Raw genomic sequence first — 22,731 nt, 5'->3', positions numbered from 1 at the left:
ACTCGATATATATACAATGTTCCACTGGTGAAATTTATTTATACTGGATGTCTGTGCTGTGAAGCTGTTGACTGGGATGAATGTATAATTGCTTGTATTATTTTGTTACTAGAAGGCTATGCACGTGGAAGGGAAAGAGGGAAACAGAGACAAAAAAGGAAACATGTACAAGGGGATGGGATAAGCAGGTGCGAGAGGGGTGTGAGTGACATTAATTCACTCATGATTACATACAGCACTCAGTTGCGAGTACTGATTGAAACGCAGGTCCATGATTTGTTGCAATAACTGCGTTATTGACTTGTTGCTCCAGCTCCATTTGGTTATTGCCCTTTAGGCTTGGATCAATAGACTACGTGCTGAATCTGACTAATCAGGCCCTGAAGCCTCTCAGGGTCAGGATGAAGAAAACAGCAGAAAATCTATTCCACATGAGAGCGGGAGAGAAAGAGCGTTAGAAAAGAGAAGATAAAACTGGCAAGGGGGGTGGGGTGGGGGGGGTGGTGGTGGTAAAAGTTCCAGAAGCACGGCGATAACTGCAAAATAATTGATGAATATTGTTGTTCTGCTCTTTTCAATCTCTGAACTCCTGAACACGGAGAGTGAGAAGCAGCGAGAAAGGGAGTAAGTTTGGCGGCAGACGCACTGCGCTGTCTGCTTGCACTTTTCCTTCCGGTGCCTATGACCCCAGAGTTCAGAGGTCACAGGGTGCCCTCGCTGCTCAGGGACTTCACTAGAAACTGGTGTCAAAGAGGAAGTCAATAAATATTTCTGAAAAAATACATAATAAGTGGAAGATCGCTCTGGTGAATATCTCCAGAGAGAACAGAGTAATTCATGCATGAGAGGCATATTCAAATGCATTCACTCTAAACCGCGCTAACAACAGATGAGTCCACTAGCAATGTTCGTGGTCTCGTATTCTTCGGGTTGAAGCAAGTTTCTCTCTGATAGAAGCTCGCTCTGTAGCACCGCACCTGCACAATATCATACTCAGACGGAGGGACCCGATGGAAAATTCATAAGGGAAAGAGAATCAATAATTTATACCAAAGTCAAGCAGTAGGTTTTCTTCCCCCGGCTTACTGCTGCTGCCTCCGAGGGTGTGTACACGTGTGTGTGTGTGTACTGTGAAGGAAGAGAAGGGTAGTAGAATTTTAGTCTGTTTTATGTTTCCCTAGGACAGAGAGCGAGAAAGTGTGGAGTGGAGGGTGGTGACACACATGGTCCCTCTTGCTTACACCTCTCCTTTCTGAAACAAACACAAACTTCAGACTTGTTTGTGCTCTTCTTGTTGTTCTGCTTCACTCCCTTTTTTCTGTCGTTTTCTCAGTGCCCTGCTGTCGAAAATGGTTTAGCTTACACGGACACTTTCCTCTCTCTCCGCACATCCATTTCCCTACAACACACAGCATATACTCAGCTGGAAAAGGAGCCAGAGGTAGTACCTCAGTTGTTCTCTGACACTCACACACGCACACACACAGCACTGTTCTTTAACTAGGAAAATCATGAGATAACAACTACCTAAAAAGCAAAGTGGCTTCACTTCAAAACCTCTTTATTCATTCCATGTGAATGTGTGTACATGTAGCTATAAATTCCTGAAAAAAAAAGTGCACAATCATGAGCTTTCAACGTATTACTGACTGTTTAAATCACTCCCTCCGAGCTATAAAGCCTGCAGGCCCATTCTATCTGTTCTGTTGCCTAAACCAATGCTGTTTGGATGCATTACAGCTCCTGCTCGGTGATCAAACCTGCATGAAGTCCCTGAGTCACATTACTAGTGCAAGTTAGCAATACACATTTAAACATCACTTATATGCAAATTGCCTTTTACACTAGGGATAGGAGACCGAGCATAGACAAAGAGTATGAGAAAATGAGAGCAAAAGACACACACAAGCACACGTGCACACGCACACACATGGGCATGCATGCATAGACAGAGAGAGAGAGACGGTAGATGGTAGGACCAGATTTGCACAGTGCTGTTGGTCTTCACTTTTATAGACACTAATAGGATAAGCTGTGCTAAGTAGGGGTGGGAGATATAGACTTAAAACTCTATCACAATATTTCATGGTATTTTTTGGGGTAACGATATAAATGAAGATATGAATTAGTAACATTCAACACGATCATTTTGGCCATACCCTTCTGAATTAAAGGAGTTTGCTTTACCTTACTTGTTGGCGCTTTCTCTTCGTGCAACTTCTGGCTTTCCTCATATACTGGCCAGTGTTTTTGACTCAGATTTTTAATGCGTTTGCACCCTTGGTTGATATGGGTTTTTGACACACTTTACAAACCACAGGCATTTGATTCACGTCTGATCTTCTGTATCTGAGCCACTTGAATATTATGGAGAAAGCTCAATGTTTGGGGGTTAATTCTTCTTACTCCTCTAGGGTTGGAACTCCGCCTTCTGCCGTGCTTGTTCTCACGCTACATGTGCGATGCCCAGATTGTGGCACGTAAACATGCCATCAACTACATCGTCAATATTGCGGGATGACAAATTATCATCAAGGGGAGGAATTGTACCGGTGTATCATAGACTACAATATAGCACAGCCCTAATGCTAAGCTACTGTGCATTACACGTCTGCTGTTTTGCCCTAAATAAAGGACTGACACTGGATTAGTTCAAAGTACTATATAAAGCTATCAACACCATAAAACAGAGAGACATCCACATATAAAGCACCTTAGATTTTTCAAAACTCTTAGCATAACTCATGTATGCGAGACAAAAAAGTAACAAACGCAATCTCTGTCTTACACACTAGAGCTAAATCATCATAAACATACAGCAAAAATCATAGTTTTATTATATAATCACTTGTCCCTAAGTAAGTAACTAATAAAGGTTTCATATAAGCGCTATACAAACGCCATTTACCATTTAAAGCCTCATTGTGGTCCATCGCTACACCACTAACTCACATACACAGACTAGGTCACTCCGGTTCACTGTAAGCGCTTATATCTGCTCCAAGAATTGCTCAGACCAACATAGTTTAAAGTAACATAAGAATTCCAAACCTGGAAGGGAAACAAATAAAGATTGATGAACTATTTGGTGTTGAAGAAGGAGGAGGAGGAAGAGTAAGACGAGAGGAAGAAGAAGCAGAAGCAGAAGAAGAAGAACATGCTGAGTGGTTGGGAGAATGTCTATCCCCCTTGACTGCTTGGTTAACCAACTGACCTGCAGTCAAAGGAGCCTTTGTAAGTGCATTGTGGCACCCAGCCAATCAGATCCTCAGACTGGCCTGTCTCCGGGCGGGAAATGGTGCCCCTGGTATGTGGTGAGTGGCAAAATGCTCAGACAGACAGGCAGACTATATGTTAACCCTGCCTGTCTTTCTCTTTCTGTCTTTCTCTTTCTGTCTTTTTGCCCTGTCCAGTTCCACAACATAGCACTGAGGATATAATAACTCAATACTGCACCTCCGGCCTTGCCTCTTCATGCCCTGACACTCAAAGCCTGCCAGCTACAACATACAAGCACACACACACACACACACAATTGTTAATAATCCAAGATGCTATTAAGTCCCAGTCTTTCTATATTGCGTAGGTTTCCTGATTGTATTTGGTTGTTTGTGCCTCTACACACTGTCAACGTGTTTGCCTGAGGAGAAGTGTGTGGTGGCACGAATGTAAAATGAAGCCGAGCATAGTGACAACCTTAAAAAACCTGATAAACCGGAAGAGAGGGGTGAAGTCGGGTGTAATTACATCCTTGCTTCCCTCCATATCATCCATTTCATTCTGATGTTTTCATAATCACGGTGTCAGCTTCTTCAGTTCAGTGCTGGCAGATGCCTATTATTTACCTGTCACACATTAACACACCTTGCATTTTTGGAAGTTTTTCAGATTTCCCAAAAAGCAGGTTCTATTAAGTGTACAACTGCATATTGGCTTCAACAGTTGACCTAACAGTGTTCATTGTGTCTGCTCATCACTGTTTGTTCCTTATCTCATACAGTATTCAAAATCACTTTTGCTTACATTAGAACTGAATAAGTGGTGATGAAGCCACATTGGTACAAGTTCCGTTTAGTTGTAACATTTAAACTTTGCCGCAGAGTCGGATTTAAATTAGAGCTTCGGTGCTTGTGATATATAGCTTTTATATACATGATCATGGAAATTGTTGGATTTTTTTTTTACATATTTGGACAAACAAACATCTTCGAATGTTAACTACATAGTTGGCTTCAGAAGCTAGTATTGGCCCCCTTCAGCAGAAATAACTTCTTGTAGGCGTTTTGCATAATTGTCCACCAGACTTGCTGGAATTTTTGACCACTCTACCATGCGATATTGTTTCAGTTGAGGGTTTTCTTGCATGCACTGCCCATTTCAAATCCCCCCCACAACATTTCAATGGGATTCAAATTCAGGCTTTGACTGGGCCATTCCATAACCCTCCATTTCTTCTTTTTGAGCCATTCCGTGGTGGATTTGCTAGTGTGCTTAGGATCATTATCCTATTGAAAGTTCCACATCGTGCTTCACAGTTGGTATTAGGGGTTCTCGTGAAAAGCTGTCATTGGTCTAGACCAAAACACGTCTGCTGTTACTGTGGCCAAACACCTCTATCTTTAATTCTGCCCAGATCCCATTATTCCAAAAGGCCTGGTCTTTTCCTATATGCTCATAGGCAAACTGCAGTCTTGCTCTAATGTTTATTTTAGACAGCATAAGCGTTTTCCTAACAGGTCAAATTTATGCAATCTCTTTCTGATTGTAGAAGCATGCACTTAGACACCATCAGTTGCAAGACTTACTACCAGATCCTGTGATGAAATTTTGGGGTTCTTGGAGATTTCTTTATGCATCAGATGGTCTGCAGGGAATTTGCTGGGACGGCCAGTCCTGGACTAATTGGCAATTTTATTTAAATCTGCACTACTTGTAGATTATTTACGTTACAGTGGAATGATGTATTTCAAATAATTTGGAGATCTTTTTAAATCCCTTGACAGAGTCATTGACATCCACAAACTTTTTTTCTGAAGGCCTTATAGAACTCTTTAGATCTTGGCATGATGACACCACAAAATAGCAAAGGGAACACCAGACAATAGATATGAGAGGGGTATAAATAAGACAGGTTCCACCTGCACTCCCTAAGCAGGTTCTAATCACTGGCACCCAATCTTGAACACCTGATTTGAATTTTATGTATTTGAAGGCATGATAAATGTAGGGGTAGACTTACTTTTTCCATGTGACCGATTGGTTTTTGCTCATTTAAATTGTGAAAATTACTACAAAATGTCAATTTTATGCGTCATTTTATAGACTGCATCAACTTTAGTAAGAGGATCAAATCTTTGCTTGTTCAAATATGGAAGAAAAAAAAAAGCCAACAATTTCCATGGGGTGTACTTATTTTTTCACATGACTGTATATAGTTCCAGAACTTACAAGCAGTATGTTTAGTTTAAAAACAAACACTGTATATGATTGCAATGTCTCCTGGCTTACTTTTTCAGAAATCTGCGCTCAATACTTTAACCCTCATAGCTGTTATCCAGTCAATGTAAACAAAGTAATAGAACAAAATGTTTTCTTTAAATTCACATTTTCCACAATATCACAGTTTAATGCATACTTAATATCGCTGCACCAAACACTGCTGTTTTTTTTTTGTTTTTTTTTAAATGGGCTAGCAACATTGCCAAGATTTTACCCCAAAACCTTTAAAACTTAACAAAACCAGCTATTGATATCTTTCCCAAAGTTATATATGCAGAGTAAACGACACATTTGGATATCATTAACAAGGTTCTATGCCTTACCATTGTTTTTTTTAAAAAAAAATGCATTAACTGACATGCTTTTAAAGTGTCTGGGCTGTATACATAAAACGTGGATATCATAGGCAGCAGATTTCAAGTCATTTGCTTGTATTTTTCATAGTGTGGTGGTGGAGGATGTTAGTTCCATGTATGGTGCTGGTGCTCATTTGCATATCCAGAAGTCCCAGTTTAACTGTTCCCGTGGCGCATGTTTCGTGTATGTGTGCACGTGTTATTGAATTCTCTGCTGATGTTTTTTGAGCAATTTCAGTGATGTTGCTAGAACTAGCTACTAGCTTTTCCCTTTTTAGTTCTCTCATTCACCATGTCTCTCAAGGTTCTGTAGCTAAGCTGTATACTGTTGTGTTGAGTCATTTGTGGCAAGACATTGCAGATGGGTTGACATCTAAAAAGGGCTCAAAATATTGCTGTCATTGTTTACTATTATTCCTTTTTCTCTGTGTACACAACAGAGCCTGTCTGTAACCAGTTGAATACAAGCCTAGACGACGTGAGGTCATCTGCAAATCTTAGTCACCGATGGCCAGCACTCATCGACACAAACACCGGCTTTATTTGTATAACTAACCAATAAAAGCAACTCTCAGCCACTTTTTTTCTGTATTATGTCAGTTTGGGCTTCCTTAAGACTAGTTTCTGAAATACTGCTTTAGACGACATCTTTCCTGAGATAGTAAAGCATAAACGTTGGGTTCAGGCCTGGAGCCAAATTAAAGCTCTGAGAACTCTGGGATAGGATGTGTGTGTCTCACACACACACACACACACACACACACACACACACACACACACACACACACACACACAGCATCTACAAGAATCATCTTCATCTTCCAGCACTGTTTTGTATGGGTTGCGTGCAACAACTCATCACACATTCACACTTGCGCAGACACAGAGTAAGTACAAAAAATTGATTGGAAGACAAGATGCCTTTACATCAAAAACAAAACGAAAAATTTCATGAGCAAAAAAAAAAAATTTTTTAAATTGTTGCGTGAGGAATGAAAAAATGATCATAGGAGGAGCTGGAGCTGCATATCTTGGCCTGAATGTCCAACTGCTCATTTAGTTAAAGACTGTAGTTAAGATGGCAGCTGAGGGGAGTATGGCACACTCAGCTCTGGCTCTGCTATTTCAGCTCCTGGCCACAGCAACCCGCTTAATGAGAGGGAATGTTGTGTTTTGGGAAATCTAATTTGAGGCCCTTGTTTGTTATTCTGGCTTTAGAAAAGGCAAAGAAAGATTTTTTTGCACCTCTTCCCTGTTCACAAGACAGAAGTATCTTTCTTGAGATTTCAGAAGCCGGCAATTCACAATGTGCCTTAGAAAGGAGCGCTTCGAATGTTTCATTAAAACGTTTAAATTAGGAGCATAATTAATTGCAAGGTTATTTTCCATGTCAGTGAAGCATATGTACACATATGCACATATATGCAATTTAAAACACAAATATTAACAGGCATCCTCTTCCTAATTGAGACATATTCCCTGTTGGGGGAATTGGAGGTCGCTAGGAATTAATTAACGCAGTTTAAAAAAAAAAAAGAAAGTAAATGACATTCATTAGCAGGGAGCACAAAGAAATAAGATTATTTACATGGTAAAAAAAAAGGAAAATTCTAGAAGCTTCTGCTGGTGCTCTTTTTATGTTACGGATCTGTGTGTAGAAAGGATGAGTACAATCGCTTGGCTCTTTCCGTCTTCACTACCACAATAATTAAAACAGAGGAACAGATGGAGCTGGGGCTGCGTGAGGACGCTCAGAAATGTTCTTCATCTTCTCCTGATCATGCTTTACCACATATACGTTCACGCACGCATAAACACACACAAACTCACACAAACAATAAGCAAAGCAACATCTAAGAGAACAATTACATGAATAAACTGTGTCTGTGCATCCGCACGACCACCAAGACTCAAGGTCAGTTAGGTTTATTCATTAGTCTATGCGTTATCTTCGTATGCTCCTCTCGTTATCTTTTCATACAATAAGATATTACTGATCTGTGTGGGAAAACACCTACACTCTTTCTTCTTACTCTTACACCTACACTACAGTGGTCACTCTGATTCGCTCACCTACCAAAGTATCCAACAAATGATTCAAGATTTCCTGAATAGCAGTAACAATCAGAGAACTACTTAAAAGATATAGTACTGATACTGAGATACACTCAATATCCATTACACTAAGAGCTTGACACTCAAATACACATTCATGAAAGAAAGCATAAATCTATGTTTTATCTCTCTCTCTCTCGCTATATATATATATATATATATATATATATATATATATATATATATATATATATATATATATATAAGCAGATAACCTGGTTACAGGTTTGACAGGTGTGGTCTGCCGTGTTCCTTCACCCATCCTTCATCTAGACACCCACGTACCAACACCATGGTTTCTGTAGATCAGGCATCAGGACAGAGGTGAAGGTTCCAGAGCAGTACTGAGAAAGAAATGTTAAAAATTTCATATTGATAAATAATGCTCTTTAAGTGGAGGAAGGATGATGTATCTCTCCAGAATGGCACATGTGGATATATGTTTAGTGAGCTAGGTTAATCTCAGCTGCTATTGACAGCTTGTTTCCCGGCTACGATCAAACGTTCCTCTGACACGCTCTTCAGCCTCTCTTTCTTCCTGTGTGTCAGTTGGGAGTCAGCTCTGACAGTCTCAGAGGCCGTTTCAAAGACAGGGCCGACTCGTGTCAGGTTGGCATAAAGGGAGATAAAACAGGAGCCGGCGTGGAATCCATTTAGTTCCTTTCATTATGCTTTTATGTACAACCCCAGCACTAGAGACAGAGGGTGCAATCTGCATGAGAAATACCACAGTTTGCTGGTTTATTTCTTCTCGATAGGAAAAGGAATATATATATTGAAGATGTAGGTGTGTGCGCGCATCCATTTTAGGGCTGTTTCTAATGACTATTTTGATAATCAATTTAGTTGACCATTTCCTTCGATTAATAATTGAGCAGTTGAGCTCATACAGCATACAGTCGAGTCTTTAAGTATTTGGACAGTGGCACAATTTTGTAGTTTTGCCTCAGTACACTACCACAATGGATTTGAAATGAAGCAATCCGGATTTGAATGACGTGTTTCCGCTTTAATTCAAGCAGTTTAACAAAAACATCGCATTAACCATTTAGGAATTATAGACATTTTTTTTTATCATGGTAATGGTCTGCACTTATATAGCGCTTTTATCCAAAGCGCTTTACACTGTGTCTCATTCACCCATTTACACACACACACCAATGGTAGCTGAGCTGCCATGCAAGGCGCTAACTTTTCATCAGTACCAACTTGGGGTTCAGTGTCTTGCCCAAGGACACTTCGGCATGTGGCGTCACGTGGGCCGGGAATCGAACCGCCAACCCTAGGATTAGTGGAGAACCCGCTCTACCACATGAGCCGTTATTACATAGTCCCTCTGTTATTCCCACGCAAAAGTAATTGAACAATTGACTGATCTTATAAGCAGTTTCATGGCCAGGTGTGGCCCTATTCCTCATTATTTCCTGAAAAGCTACACGTTAACTACACAATTCAGGGCTATGCATCGGGCGAAAGCTGACTGGTTGGTGGGGAGGTGTTCTCTGTTTGTGAATACAGAAAAGGTTTGAGACGTTGAGACATTTTTTCTGCAGGTTTAATCCGATTCAGATTAATATTGTTTAAATCGGAGTAATACTTTGATATCTAAAGTACATCTGAAGTGTAAACAGTAAAATGCTAAACAATAAAGTGTAAACAAAAGAATTTTCCATCCGTTTCATCTACTATAAACAAACGTGTGCTCAAAAAGTGCTATCTGAAAGTGTAGTACATTAAAAAACCTTAAAACAGCTCACAACAGAAACAGATGAAAAACATTCTGTAGTCATCTCAGTTTAAACATATTCACCCTGTTAGTTTCTCAGACCGGTGTCATTTACCGAATGTTCGATTACATGACATTTTCCACAAGGATTTTTTTAATGATCGAGTTATTAATTATTATCGAGTATTCATAACAGCCCTAATCCATTTACCTGACAATGGCAAGTGCAGGCAGCAGAATGTACGTAAGTCTGACCTGAATAATGTATGACCTGAATCTGAGGGGTGTACTGAAAGTGATGTTAGGCAATGACCCACTCAACACAAGCCATGAGTGATGCTGTACGTCTATTTCACATCTGATGATGGGCGGCATTCCACAATATCAACTGAAATAGCGTTCAACAAATATTATCTAACTGCTGCTGATGAGGACAGCGATTCCTAGTCATGTCAGAATCCGAGTTGAAAAAAACAGAAGCAGAATGGCTCTCACGCCTCAACCCAAAACTTCTCTTGAAATCCAATAAAAATCGGGGGCGTCCAGTCTCCCTTCTCTCCGACTTGTTCTTGTTAAGATCGATCTACTTATCTGCCAGATCAAAGGAGCTTGCTGCCGATGTACATTTAACCTTAGTCAGGTCCTCCCACAACATGTCTAAATATTAATGATAATAAAGTCTCACACCCATCCTATGTCAGCCAATTATACCATGTATTGATCTGCGCCTCTCCTGACCAATTAAAATGTGGCCGTTATAATGCATTTAGGCACATCAAAGGGAAAGGCCATTGATTTGACCCTGGATGTTAGCATTTACCGTTAAGAAAGGTTGGGAAAACATTTTATTCAGCAGCATGGAAAGGAAATACTCCAGACTTGCTTGCTGGGTTACAGCTCAATACTCAATCATTCACTTGGCAGCTAAAAAGGCACCCACTGCCTTCCAAGCACTTCCAAGTCCACATCAGCTGGGAAGCACTTTGGCAGTGCACTCTATGCTTTAAGGATACTCAGATTCTGGATATTGCACCATATTCAAGAGTATTAAAAAAAAAAAAAAAGAGAGAGAGAGAGAGAGAGAAAAAAAAAAAAGAGTAATTTAATTAAAATATTTAACAATGATCATACCACCAAGCCTTCAAACCAGATTTCTGATGTTGTTTAATTACCAGGTCAGAATAACAGTCTGAAACTTGCTTTGACTCTCAGCCCTTTCTGGCTTAAACCATTGACAGCTGGGTTATTTTCAGTCTTTAGCGCAGGCAAAAAGCAAAAGATCAGACATATCTTACCGTTTTTAATACTAGTATAAAATACTTCAGAGTCCTGAACTGCTTCTCTGGCCAATCACCAACAGCAGTCAACTGGAACAGCAGAATGTTCACTCGTTAGCTTGCCCTGCGGCCTCGTGTAAACACTAATGACTCTGCAGGTCAGCAAAAACTTCGCCACAGGTTCCTGTCATCAGCATGGGCTAATGATGCTGTTATGCTCTACTGTAAAGAATTTGGTGTTGCCTGAGCCAATATAGAGGGAAAACGGTGACAATTTGATGGGTTTGAGCACTGGACTGAAGTGAATATCAAACAACTGAGAATGTCAGACCATACCAATGATCAACCATACCAAGAACTAAGGCTAAGAACTACCAGCTTTGTGATATTATTTTGACTTAAACATCACATCTATTAGGTTATACATTAGAATGCTAACAATAATCTATATATACACACACAATTAAAACCCAGGCTGAAAAAAGGTGCACAGGGGGTTTGGAGGGGAATAAATGACTCATTCTTCTAAATAATAAAACAAGACAGGCTCATAAATCAGAACCGTGGGGAAACAAACAAAAACAATGGTACGCGTCTTCTGGCATTATATGGTGGTCGGGGGGTTGGGGGTGGTGGGGTGTCTCTCTCTCCGTGGCTCGGCTTGTGCTGGCCTTGCCTTCACTATCCCCTTTGTGTCAGTCTGAGAGGAAGGGTCAGAACAAAGAACTCGTTGAGATGATGAGAACACAACCAACCTCAGAGCTCCAACCCAGATCTGCCTCGCATCCTAGCACTGCCAGATGAAGCCTATTCAGGCCTGGGGAGACACTGGCCCTGGCGGCAGAAGCTCCACAAGGAGCCATAACTAAACAAAACAAACAAAGCCCAAAGCAGGAAAATGAGTCAATAAAAAAAAAGTATAGGAGATGCTACAACTGAATAGAACTCTTGAAGCACAGAAAGCATGACACTTCTGCTATAGTGCCAAAGCTGGAGAATAGAGGGGCCACATTCCCCTTTTTGCAGACATGGAGTTCTTAAGTGGCTGAGAGATGGAGAGATTTATGCATGTAAGTGGAGTCAGTGCCTCTGAACGAGAGTCGTGGTCATTGCCACAGGGTGGCATCTGAGCAGGTAAATGCGGCATCCGAATACCGCACCAAGTGACTTATTACATTTAGGATACAATGCGACCCCTGTTGTCTAAACACTACATCCAGAGACAGAGTCTGTAACATATTAACAGTTTAGCCAGACGTGAGAGGAGATAATACTTTATTAATGAAAAGGATGTATATTTTCCATTGATTTTTTTTTTTATTACGATGTTGAGGGGTCTCGGAGGCCCTATGGTTTGAGAACAAGTGTGGTCGTATTACAATTTATTACACAAAGATTCTTCAAAAGAATTTATCTCTCTCTAAACAGAACTTTAAATGCATCCCATTTTAGCAAAAAAATTTCTCAGCTTTTGGATATTGACATTATGCTTTATTTGTTCTTGGGGTGCCATGCATTTACTCGGAGCCTCGTGCGCTCCCAAAACCTATAATTAAAGATTTGTGAAAGGAAAGCAGTGTTTAAAATGGTTTATGCGAAGGCTGTCCTGAAATGCTTGACCACAGGGCAGTTTTTAGACAGGGCGCTAGGCATCCATGCCTTATTAAATAAAGACCATGATAGTCCGAGAGTTTTAACAGGGAGTCATAGAGTCTCTCTGTGTCTGCTTATCTGGGGGGGGGGCTTGGGACAGCCATCCTCTGGCATTGCCCAGCCAATACCAAACTGTGTCTGGCTCCAGTGAGCTCACACTCACATGTGTGTGATACACAGATATGTACTCAGGTCAGCTGAGGTGTAGGGATTTGAACTCATTAAGCAAACAGGCTGGAGAGTGACACAGGTCTGCCAGTCCAACATGCCAATGCTCTCACAACCTCCTCCTAACATCTTGACAATGTTAGCTTCGGCGCCATCACTGCTGACTCTTCCTGAGGCCTGGCGAACAGACAGGAAGCGCCGCTCAATCCAAACAAACAAAGAAGTACACAAATGCACTGACCCGGTCAGAAGAAACTGCTGGATCTGAACGTGGGGATTTGGGTTGATGTTCATTTTCAACTTTGCCGTTGCTGTGTGAACAAACAGAGCGTTCTGCACTCCCGTTGCTTTATGAGAATTCACCCACACGCGCCAAGAGAGCTAGTCACCTGGCATTAAGCATTCAACTCAGCTGTTAAAGACACACCCAACAGCACCTTGAGTTTTTTTTTTTTTATTGAGCTGTGCATTATGTAGCTAAATACAGCCTGAATTTGGCTCAATGGGTTGATCCATTGGAACACACAAACACAAATATGTAGAGCTTTACGTTAATTCACACATCACTCACATATGTGAGAGGTATGGTAGGACCTTTATTTAATTATAGAGTAAATAAGAGATGTGTGAGTGAAGGGTGTGTGTGTGTGTGTGTGTAGTTGTGTGCGCGGTGTGTGTGTGCGCGCGTGTGCGTGCGCTGGAAGCCACATCCAGGTAATTACCCTAAGTTTAGACGGTAAGAGAGAGAATAGAGTAGCCTCCATGACCTTAGCTCCTGGAGTGACTAGGAACATGGCACATGAACTCCAGAACACTATTTCACAGCCCATTGTAAGTGATAACTCGGTTAAACTAAATCGGTTCAGCCAGAGAACAAAAGCTGTTTATATGCTCTCAAATTGCCAATGTTTGTAAGAAAGATGAATCATCAAAATACCACTCCAGGAAAGGAGAGACTGCTGTGACCAGCATAGCATCTGCATTTTGTTTTTCATATCCTCATAAGAGTGTAACAAAAAAAAAAAGTTTAAGAGTTAAAAAAACCAAAACAAAACAAACAAAAAAAAGCCTTTCATAACTAAAACAACTACTCATATGAGTCAATCAAATATCATGGCACTGTACAAAAACAAAAAAGTCTTTAATGTGGAAAACCCATCTCTGCTCGAGGGATGGATCACTTAATAAAGCAGGAGAAAGGTGCAGCAAAAAAGGAAGGTGCTTCATTTTGGGAGCTGGCACTGCTGTAGGAGTTAGACAGGTAGTGACAGGGTGCTGTTGACCCTGGAGGTGCTAACAAATGCAATCGTCGCCAGCAGCCAGAACGTTTTCCAGGGTGCAGGCGGTTCAGGGAGGAGAGGAGGGGAGTGGAAAAGACTGAAGATTGGGCTCCAGCTGGCATCGAGCCTGCTGTAGCGCCTGGACCAGCCGCCTCGCCAACCCAGACAGGCGGCCAAGGGCCAGCAGGCAGTGCCAGCTGGGAAGAAACCCTGCAGTGGAGTGCTGCACTCCAAACAAACAAAAGCCAAAACAGGCCACAGACCTGTCATTAGGCTGCGCCAATGCCCTGGGCCTCTAATTACTACTGACTCAGGATCAGCACATTCCACACAGACGCATGCTCTGGGTCACATAGTGCTCAGGTTCAAACTGCTGAGCAAAGTGTCATGTCTGCAGACTTCCTTCAATCAGTGCAAGCATCACCCAGAATGCTCAATTATTCAAATTAAAACCTTTTGCGAGAAGTTGAGGAAAGTGTGAAAAAAGTTTAATTTCCTAAGGGGATGATGAGAAACAAAGCTGTGTGTGTGCGCATAGCTTCATGAATTAATGTTTAAGTAGACAACGTCTCCATAATTCAATAGTCTTTTTTCTTAAATGGGGACATATTTATGTTCGGTCAGGCTCAGGCAATTTACAGCTTAACTAAACATCCAATGAGAGACACAAATTCGGCACTGAAAGAGACATCCCTAAGAACCCTGCCCCAGCTTGGACTCTGTCTCTGTTGACCTGTGTCTCTCATACCTATAAACATGCAGTACCGTTCCTTTTTTTTTTTTAAATACAGAAACATCCAATTTATTTATACCGGTAAACCATAATCACAATTAAGCATAATATGCTCTTTAACCTTCCACTTACAAATATATAGTTCTTGTATTTGTCATGGACCATGTCTTCACAGTGCAACTGGAAAAATGCTATATGTTACAAAAAAAACCCCAAACCATAGGAAAGACAAAAGGCTTCCTGTAGTTGATATCAGCTATAGCTTGGGCCCAATCAGATAAAGCACATTGTTACAGTCTGTCCACTGGGGAGTTTGAGGACATGCCCTATAATTAGTTTCGGCCAATACTCACATTTAGACAACCAGCACAACCTTGCTTTGGTTTCTGGCAAAGACAAAAGATAACTTGCGAATGTTATCCACTGTCAGTGAAATATTGAGAACAAAAGTACAACAGCGGCCTTAACGAGCATATGAGGTGGGCTATAAAGGCTTCATTTGCCTCAGGGCCTTCAGCATGTGGTTGCACACAAAGAAAGCCTGTCATCTGACATTGAGCATTCTATCAAGTCAGTGGTTAATTTAAAGACAAACAATAAAGGGGGATAAGTAGCAGCTGTGTGGTTGTGATTGGAAGAAAGTGAGGGGGGAGTCAACATTTCTGTTTTCTCACTCTTACTTTGACTCATCTGCTCCATTTGGAGACCCAGTTAGAGAGCTATGAAACCATTACCAAGTCCTACCTCATATCCTTTCATACTCACTCACACAAGGAAAGTCTAATAATGCTGAAACTAAGTGGGCAAGCTCAGAGGAAACTTAATGCAGACTCGACACGATCCAATCCAATACACACTCTGAAGGCAGAAGCTCCAGTCTCCAAGCTCTATGAAGGAGAGAGGAAAAATGTGGATCTCCAACAGCCAACCAATCAGGACAAGGGAGTGTTTGTACTTGCCTGTTAATTCAGAAAGCTCCCCTTGCTATATTAACATGAGTTCGCATCATTTCTTGGAGGTATGCCTTTGGACGAAACTGAAGCTTGGGGCTGTTTTGGCTTTCTAAACATACAGCTTCAATTAACCTTTACCAAGATCATCAGATGCAGTAGGATTCACACCACAAAAGGCCAGCCGTACCTGTACCTGTAAAGGATGGTGAGGGTGAACATGTCACTCTGACTGCACATTTATCACCTGCAGAAGCAGTGTTGAGCAGGCTGTGTCAGGTAAGAGAGCGCTACACTGTTCTGAGTGATTTATGATCAAAACACACACCTGAGTCCTCATAAACTGACTATGACACTCTAAGCCCAGGTGTCAATCTCAATCTCCGCCTGGGTGACACGGGCAGTTTTGTGTACCCTCAAAGGACCATGACGTGTAAGGCTAACAGCAGAGCTAACAATACAGAATATTCAACATTAGGTTAAGTTATATAATTCAGTTTTTGAATGAACAAATACTGTTTTTAAAAATTTGACACCGGCTAATGGCAAGTCTGTTTCTTCAGAAACATTAAAACTTCACAGTGCTGACAGTGTTGCATGTGTCTGGGCTTTATGAGTTTATGTTGTTACCATAAACTCAAGTCAGTGATGTGTGGAGGCCTTTTTGACACTTTTCTTCATGCTGTTTTTGTTCACTTTCCTGTTTCAGGTTTACTTAGATTTATATTATAAAATGGGAGCTATACAGGTGACTGGTGAGAAAAAGTCAAACGCTCAATCTCAAACCCTGCAGGCCTTGGTACCGGCATCGGTACAGTAGCATACAGTTGTGCATTCTACAACTAATCAGATTTTTAGAAGTCTAACAAGACGTTTGGCTTCAGTGCTTAAAACCAATGACAGATACAGCAAAAAAATAAATAAATAGACAAATAAATAATTAAAAATAATTACTGCACTGTCTATCCCTGTCTCCGTAAGTTAACTGTGGAGATCGTCACACCTTGTGCGAGAGAGAGAATGCCTGGAGTGAAATGGCATTTATGAATGCCTCTATGTGGCTACTGCGCACTCCAAATCACCGACTGTGTTCAAAACGCGCAGGCTTATTCACTTCATGTAAAGCCTGCGGGTTTGTACGAAAACCATTTCATGAACTCAAAAAAAAGTAAACGGAGGCAGCTCAGTGATCTGCTTAAACCAGGCAGACATCACAGACCTCTGCAAATGCAATGCATTTAATGATATGCATCATATTCATGCTCTTTGTTATGTACTATACAGGACACACTGATTAGGACACTGTGATGAGGAGGGCATTTCCAGGTGTTCTAGCATGACTCTAAAGTGCAACGTGACACTTTGTATCTCCTAAGTGTATTTTAGACCATAGAGGGACCACAGGTGAGAGTAAGAGGACTTACCACAGTGGGAATGTAGTGGAGAGATGGCAGGCCTTGGTGGCAATAAAAGGAAAAATGGCTTCTCTCTCTCCAGATGCAGGACTGTGACAATGACATTGTGTACAGGGCCACACAGACCAGGCCAATCAGCACACAATGGCGCACTGAAATTACTGACAGTCAGGGAAGAACAGCATGATCGGTGCTTCAGAATTCCTAGAAGTCTGCATTATCTATTTAAATTGTCTGTTAATGGGATCGATCGATCAGAGAAGAGACAGGAGAAAAAAATTAATAAAACGAAAGCGAGAGAAAACCCAAGCAAGAGAATAGATGCTCCATGTCGTCACCTCATTATTTCCCTTCTTGACAGATGCCCAAGCTCACTCTTTCTCTGAATGGGTTATCACACACCACACAAAGACTCGGCGCTTTAAACATACCATTACATTTTGTGAGAATTTTTTTTTTTTATGCAAGAGAAGACAAATTCACCTGTAAACCGAACAAACAAATTCAGGCAAAAAGAGACGTCATTTCTGCATACTTGGCCTGTATCACATTGTATACAGATTCTTCTTCGGGCTTGCAGGACTTATTTGTGTCCAGTCACTCTAACAAGAGCATTATTACTGCCTTTGCCAGTTTTTTTTTTTTTAGTTTTAGTAGACCAGACAGAATGTGATCACTGCTTGTGTATGTCAGAAGTTTTTTGTTTTCCCCAGTCAGTGTTTTTAAGCTACTCTCATATCCAAGAATTGATTTACCTCATGCAATTCCAGTCATTGCTTTGCTCAGTGGATTAACAGCAGCAGACACTACAGAAGCACACATTCATGCTAGTTGTGAAGAGATCCTACCATGTTGTCAATCAAAAGTTGAGCTCCGTTCCCCTTTCTCACTGCTCCTGCTGGGGAATCATACAGGAGTCCTGTATGGCGACAGCTGCCCGACTCCAGATCAAACGCCACGCTGCCCTTGGTGTGACACGGCAGTCACTTCAAGAGCTACACAGTCAGTGATGTGAAAGCACCGAGAAACACCTTCACCAGGACAGACGAGACAAGGACGACTATCACCACCTCAGTGTCACACGCGCATTGACCCTGCTGAATTAAAAACAGGAAAAAGGGATAGTGACAGGATGAGACCTTTTCTCCCCTCGACAAACACCACCTTCTGAACAAGTAAGTAAAGTCAACAAGCTAGAATGTAATATTATGCAAAGGATGGGTGATCCCTACTGTTTAATTTATAGCCTTTAATCAGAAGTTTTAACTCAAATGGAGGCAGTGGTATTAATATTACTAAGTGTAATAGAGCTAAGGAGAGTTACGTCAGCACAGAGTTAGTCCGTTCCTTCAAACTAATGCATTCCTAATCTAAAAGCATAGCACTTCTGCTTGGCAGAACCGGTTTCCTCTGAAGCGTAGGCTTGTTTGCGCTACTGCTGTGTGTGTGAGCTTTCTCCAAAGCTAGCGCTCAGCACACACTAATAGGAGAAGGAAAGACATACAGAGTTTAGGTGTCACCATTATCTGTGTGGCTCTCAGCAGCAGGTAATGAGGCTGAGGCGTGCATGCTACAGGGGCTCATCCAGAGGTCTGTCAACAACCCAACAGCCTGCCACACACACACACACACACACGCACGCACGCACACACCCTAAGAAATGCATAAAGGTGTACAGTTCTCACATGTATAGTATAGACAATATGTATACACAAACTATGGAACAACCTTAAACAAGACTGGCTCGTTTGTTTCAAAACCTGGTGCGTTTTTTCCCCCTTGGTTCGGTTCATTTACACATACATGAACACGGCGATTACGCTCGGATCCGCACCAAAACAATCGGGCCGAGACTACCTTGTTCATGTCTCGGAATGTAAAGAAACTTTAGAGTGGTTCGCTTGTGGGAAGAAAGCAATCCGACCCAATGGACCAACCTGTATAGCAATGCGTGATGGGAACTGTGTTACGTTTTTAAAAAAAAAAAAAAGGAAAAAAAGTGTTTGCTTTGCTAATGGCTTGCAACATGAATAGCGGTTTAACTTGGACCAAAGGTAAAATGCCTCACTGTAATTTGGTCTGAAAAAAAACATATTTCTGAACAAAAGCACAGATCTACAGGTCTGACAATGCCTTTATTATCTAACGTGGACAAGATACACTACTGGTTATCTCTGGTTCTTTATAAATCTCACTGTACTGTATTCTGTCTAATAGTTGGTACACATGCAGTGATGTTAAACATAGACAAACTTCTGCTCGAGAAAAAGACTAAAAGCAATTAAAAATGCTAAAAGCTGAAGTAGAAGAAGTAAATGTATCCAAAGTACAATAAAGAATCACAAATGAAAGAAAAGCCTGCACCTCAAGCAACACACTGATTTTGCTTATTGACCATACATTAGTGCAACTTCAGCCAAGCGACCAAGGTCTGTGCAAACATTTACGAACAACTACTATGTGCCTAACCACTTAAATGTTAACTAACTTGATAACAGCTTTGATGTAAACTTGTCCGACATAATGGTTTTATCGTCTCTATATGATATTACACCTCCACGACAGCCAGTGACGTTTACTCGGATTATATTGCATTACCACACCTGTCACATTTGACAAATTTGGCATAGGAGCTCTGCAATTTAACATCAGAATATAGAAAATGAGTCTGCTAGTCTAGCTAAAGTGATACATTAAATAAACGCACAGTGTAACTAATGATATATGCATATATATTTTAGTGAGAGATATTCATGTTTTTTTTTTTTTTTTAATTTTGGTGTCTGACCAAGCATTTTCTTTTTAATTGTAGTATGTAAAAGTCTTAAATGACAAAAAATCTCAAGTCAAGTACACGTAATTGAACTCTGTATTTAAGTACTTTAGGAAAGCTTTTGCAAAATGTTTAACAAAATCTGGATTTCTATGAACAGAACCAACAGAGTCTGACAAAGGTCAAAGGCGAAGAGGGCACAGCTTGTTTGGAGGCAGCCGACTGGTGGCGTATGTCAGCTTCAGACGCTATGAGTGAAATGATGTGAGACTCGAGATGCTCTACATTTCTACTGTCTAAAATAAACCTGACAGGCGGCATTCCAAAAGAGTACTAAACACCCCACAGTCTAAAATGCCTGGCCAGTCTCAGAGCACATGAGAAACTGGAGATGCACCTGCTCGCTCGCTCTCTCTCACACACACACACACACCATGGCCACAAATGACTACTTTACATTTGTCCACAGAATAGATATTTGATTACAGATTGTTGTTCTGCTGCTTTTGGTAGCCGTAACTACAAGAAGAAACAGCGACAAACCGAAAAGCGCTGCTGTAAGCCCTTACAAGCTATACAGCTTCACCATGATGGAGGTGCATAAAACACCTTAATGGTGTGACTCGTGTCACTCTGAATCCTCCATTATGACTGTTTATTAAGCTCATAAAAGGCTGGAGGAATCATATCAGCCATGCTGAATAAATGTAGACCAAGGATGTAACCGAAACCAAACACATTATTATTATACAGAAAGATACGAATAAGAGGTTCTAAGTAATAAGAGGTATTAGTTTTTTCTTCCATCATCAGTGGTTTGCTCCAGTAGCCTGATTTTTCTCAAAATCAGCATCCCAGCTTCGTAGTACATTCTGATAGCATGTCCAACAACTTTTTTTTTTTTTTTTGGATTTTTTTGCCCCAAACTCCTAAATAAATCTGAGAACATATTTTAAGTGTCTATTACTGTCAATTATAACCAATATGGCCCTGATTTATTTATCGATCTATATTTTAAAAGTCAGCGTTTTGAAAGATCCTTGGCATAGTTCCTCAGCTTACACAGTCACATTAGACAGAAAGCAGCACATGGTATCTTGTTAAGAACAATTATGAACTTGAGTGAAGCAGCTGAGGAACTGTAGAAGTTCAGGAGTTGAATAAATGTCATTTTTTTTAAAAAAGTAATTTTTTATTTGCATGATTGCATTAACAAACTCTGCTCTTTGGCTTGTTTGACTCCTCATATGAATAAAACACAAGAACGCAACAACTCCCTGGCATCACGCCTCTACTCTTAGAGTGCAAAGCCCAAAAACGCTGAATTAGCTTAGTTCTGTAGCACTTGTAGAGCTAGATGTATTAACTTTATAGTAGCTTCCTTTCAGATAAAAGCTTATGCTGAATAAATACACGTAAAATAAAATTTAAATGTCAATTAGAATAATCCAGTAAAGTGATAATACACAGTATTTAAGTGACCTGTGTAAAGAATCATTACACAAACACATTCTTCTTTTGCCATAAACCTCAGTGCAATTATGCCACTTCTGGTTTTCCTAAAATGCATACTGCAAATTTCAGGTTTTGCATAACCTATTTTGCAGTGTACATACCCCATTTTTCTAACCTCAACATTTACATACAACATTTACAAAGAGCTGAAGTTTGTGATGGCTCAGCTGATGGCTGGCCTACACACAAGACCAGATCAAATACTACATATGTTTACAATTCTGAAAAATAGTTAGAAAGCAAGCCCTGTCTCTGTGTGGGTATGTGGAAGAAAAGAAGCTTCGCTCCTGCCACTCAGACTCATACTTTCCTTGGTTCTAGTCTGGTAATAAGATATTTCCCATCACTTCTCAGAAAGATATGGGGGGGGACCAAATAAATAAAAGAATAAAAAGAATAAGTGTGAAGGAAAAGAACACGCTGAACTATAATTTGTTATATCTTTCAGCTCCAATTAGAAATAATATCAAATCTTTTTGTTCCACTTCACAACAAGACTTCAAGAGGGCCCCCATGACTCCCTCCATTTGCATCCCCACACAGCCCACTGCTGCTCCTGAATCCCATTAATTATATGACCTACATAGCTGATAGTTAATATTCCAGGCTGGGAGAGAGACTGCAAGCCAACAGTGTGGAAGTCTAAATTTGGAGATCTTCAGGACATCAGAGCTCTCCCACAGAAGACGCTTTTTTCTGGGGTGCTCTCTTTGATCTTCTTTCTCTTGACATTGTTTGCAAATGTCTGTTTAATAGGACTGGCAAACACAAGAACAGAGTCACACACAAGTTTTCAAACAGGCCTTTCACCACCCACCTTACCATTCTGTCATCAATTCCTTAACTACAATTATTCTCACTGCACTGAGACATAAGGTGAAGGAGAGACATCAGAGTGAAGCAAGGTGACAGAGAGAACCCTGAACACCACAGTCAGTTCCCCAGCCACACCACCCGGGCACAGCAAACAAATAAACTATTTGTGCAATCGATTCTAAGGTTCAAATGTGAGACACAGCTGGTAAAACTATCTGTGCTTATGATCTTTAGATTCCAGTGTGACCGTCTCAAATAATGAGATGATGTTTTTTTTTTTTAAATAGATATAAACTTACGTAATAAATAAAAAATATTCTTATTGTACATAAATGTAACACAACAGAATGTTTTACAGAAAGCCTTCCTCAAGTTACTGTAAGCAAAAGTATGACTTCAGTAAGAATCAGGAAATATCTAGTGAAAAAAGCTGTTACACAAATTCAGCCTTACAT

The 22,731-nt window shown here is 40.7% G+C and overlaps 1 protein-coding gene across 4 annotated transcripts in view; it reads right to left on the bottom strand.

Moving 5' to 3' along the window:
• vti1a (vesicle transport through interaction with t-SNAREs 1A) overlaps window positions 1-22,731 on the bottom strand; it is a 117,329-nt gene that overhangs the window by 15,273 nt on the left and 79,325 nt on the right. The gene's annotated exons all lie outside the window — the stretch shown is intronic.

This window comes from Ictalurus punctatus, chromosome 13, assembly GCF_001660625.3.
Source record: "Ictalurus punctatus breed USDA103 chromosome 13, Coco_2.0, whole genome shotgun sequence".
In the NCBI taxonomy this organism is placed as follows: Eukaryota; Metazoa; Chordata; class Actinopteri; order Siluriformes; family Ictaluridae; genus Ictalurus; species Ictalurus punctatus.
The sequence above is the reverse complement of the archived record's forward strand: the minus strand, read 5'-3'. Positions and strand labels throughout refer to the sequence as shown.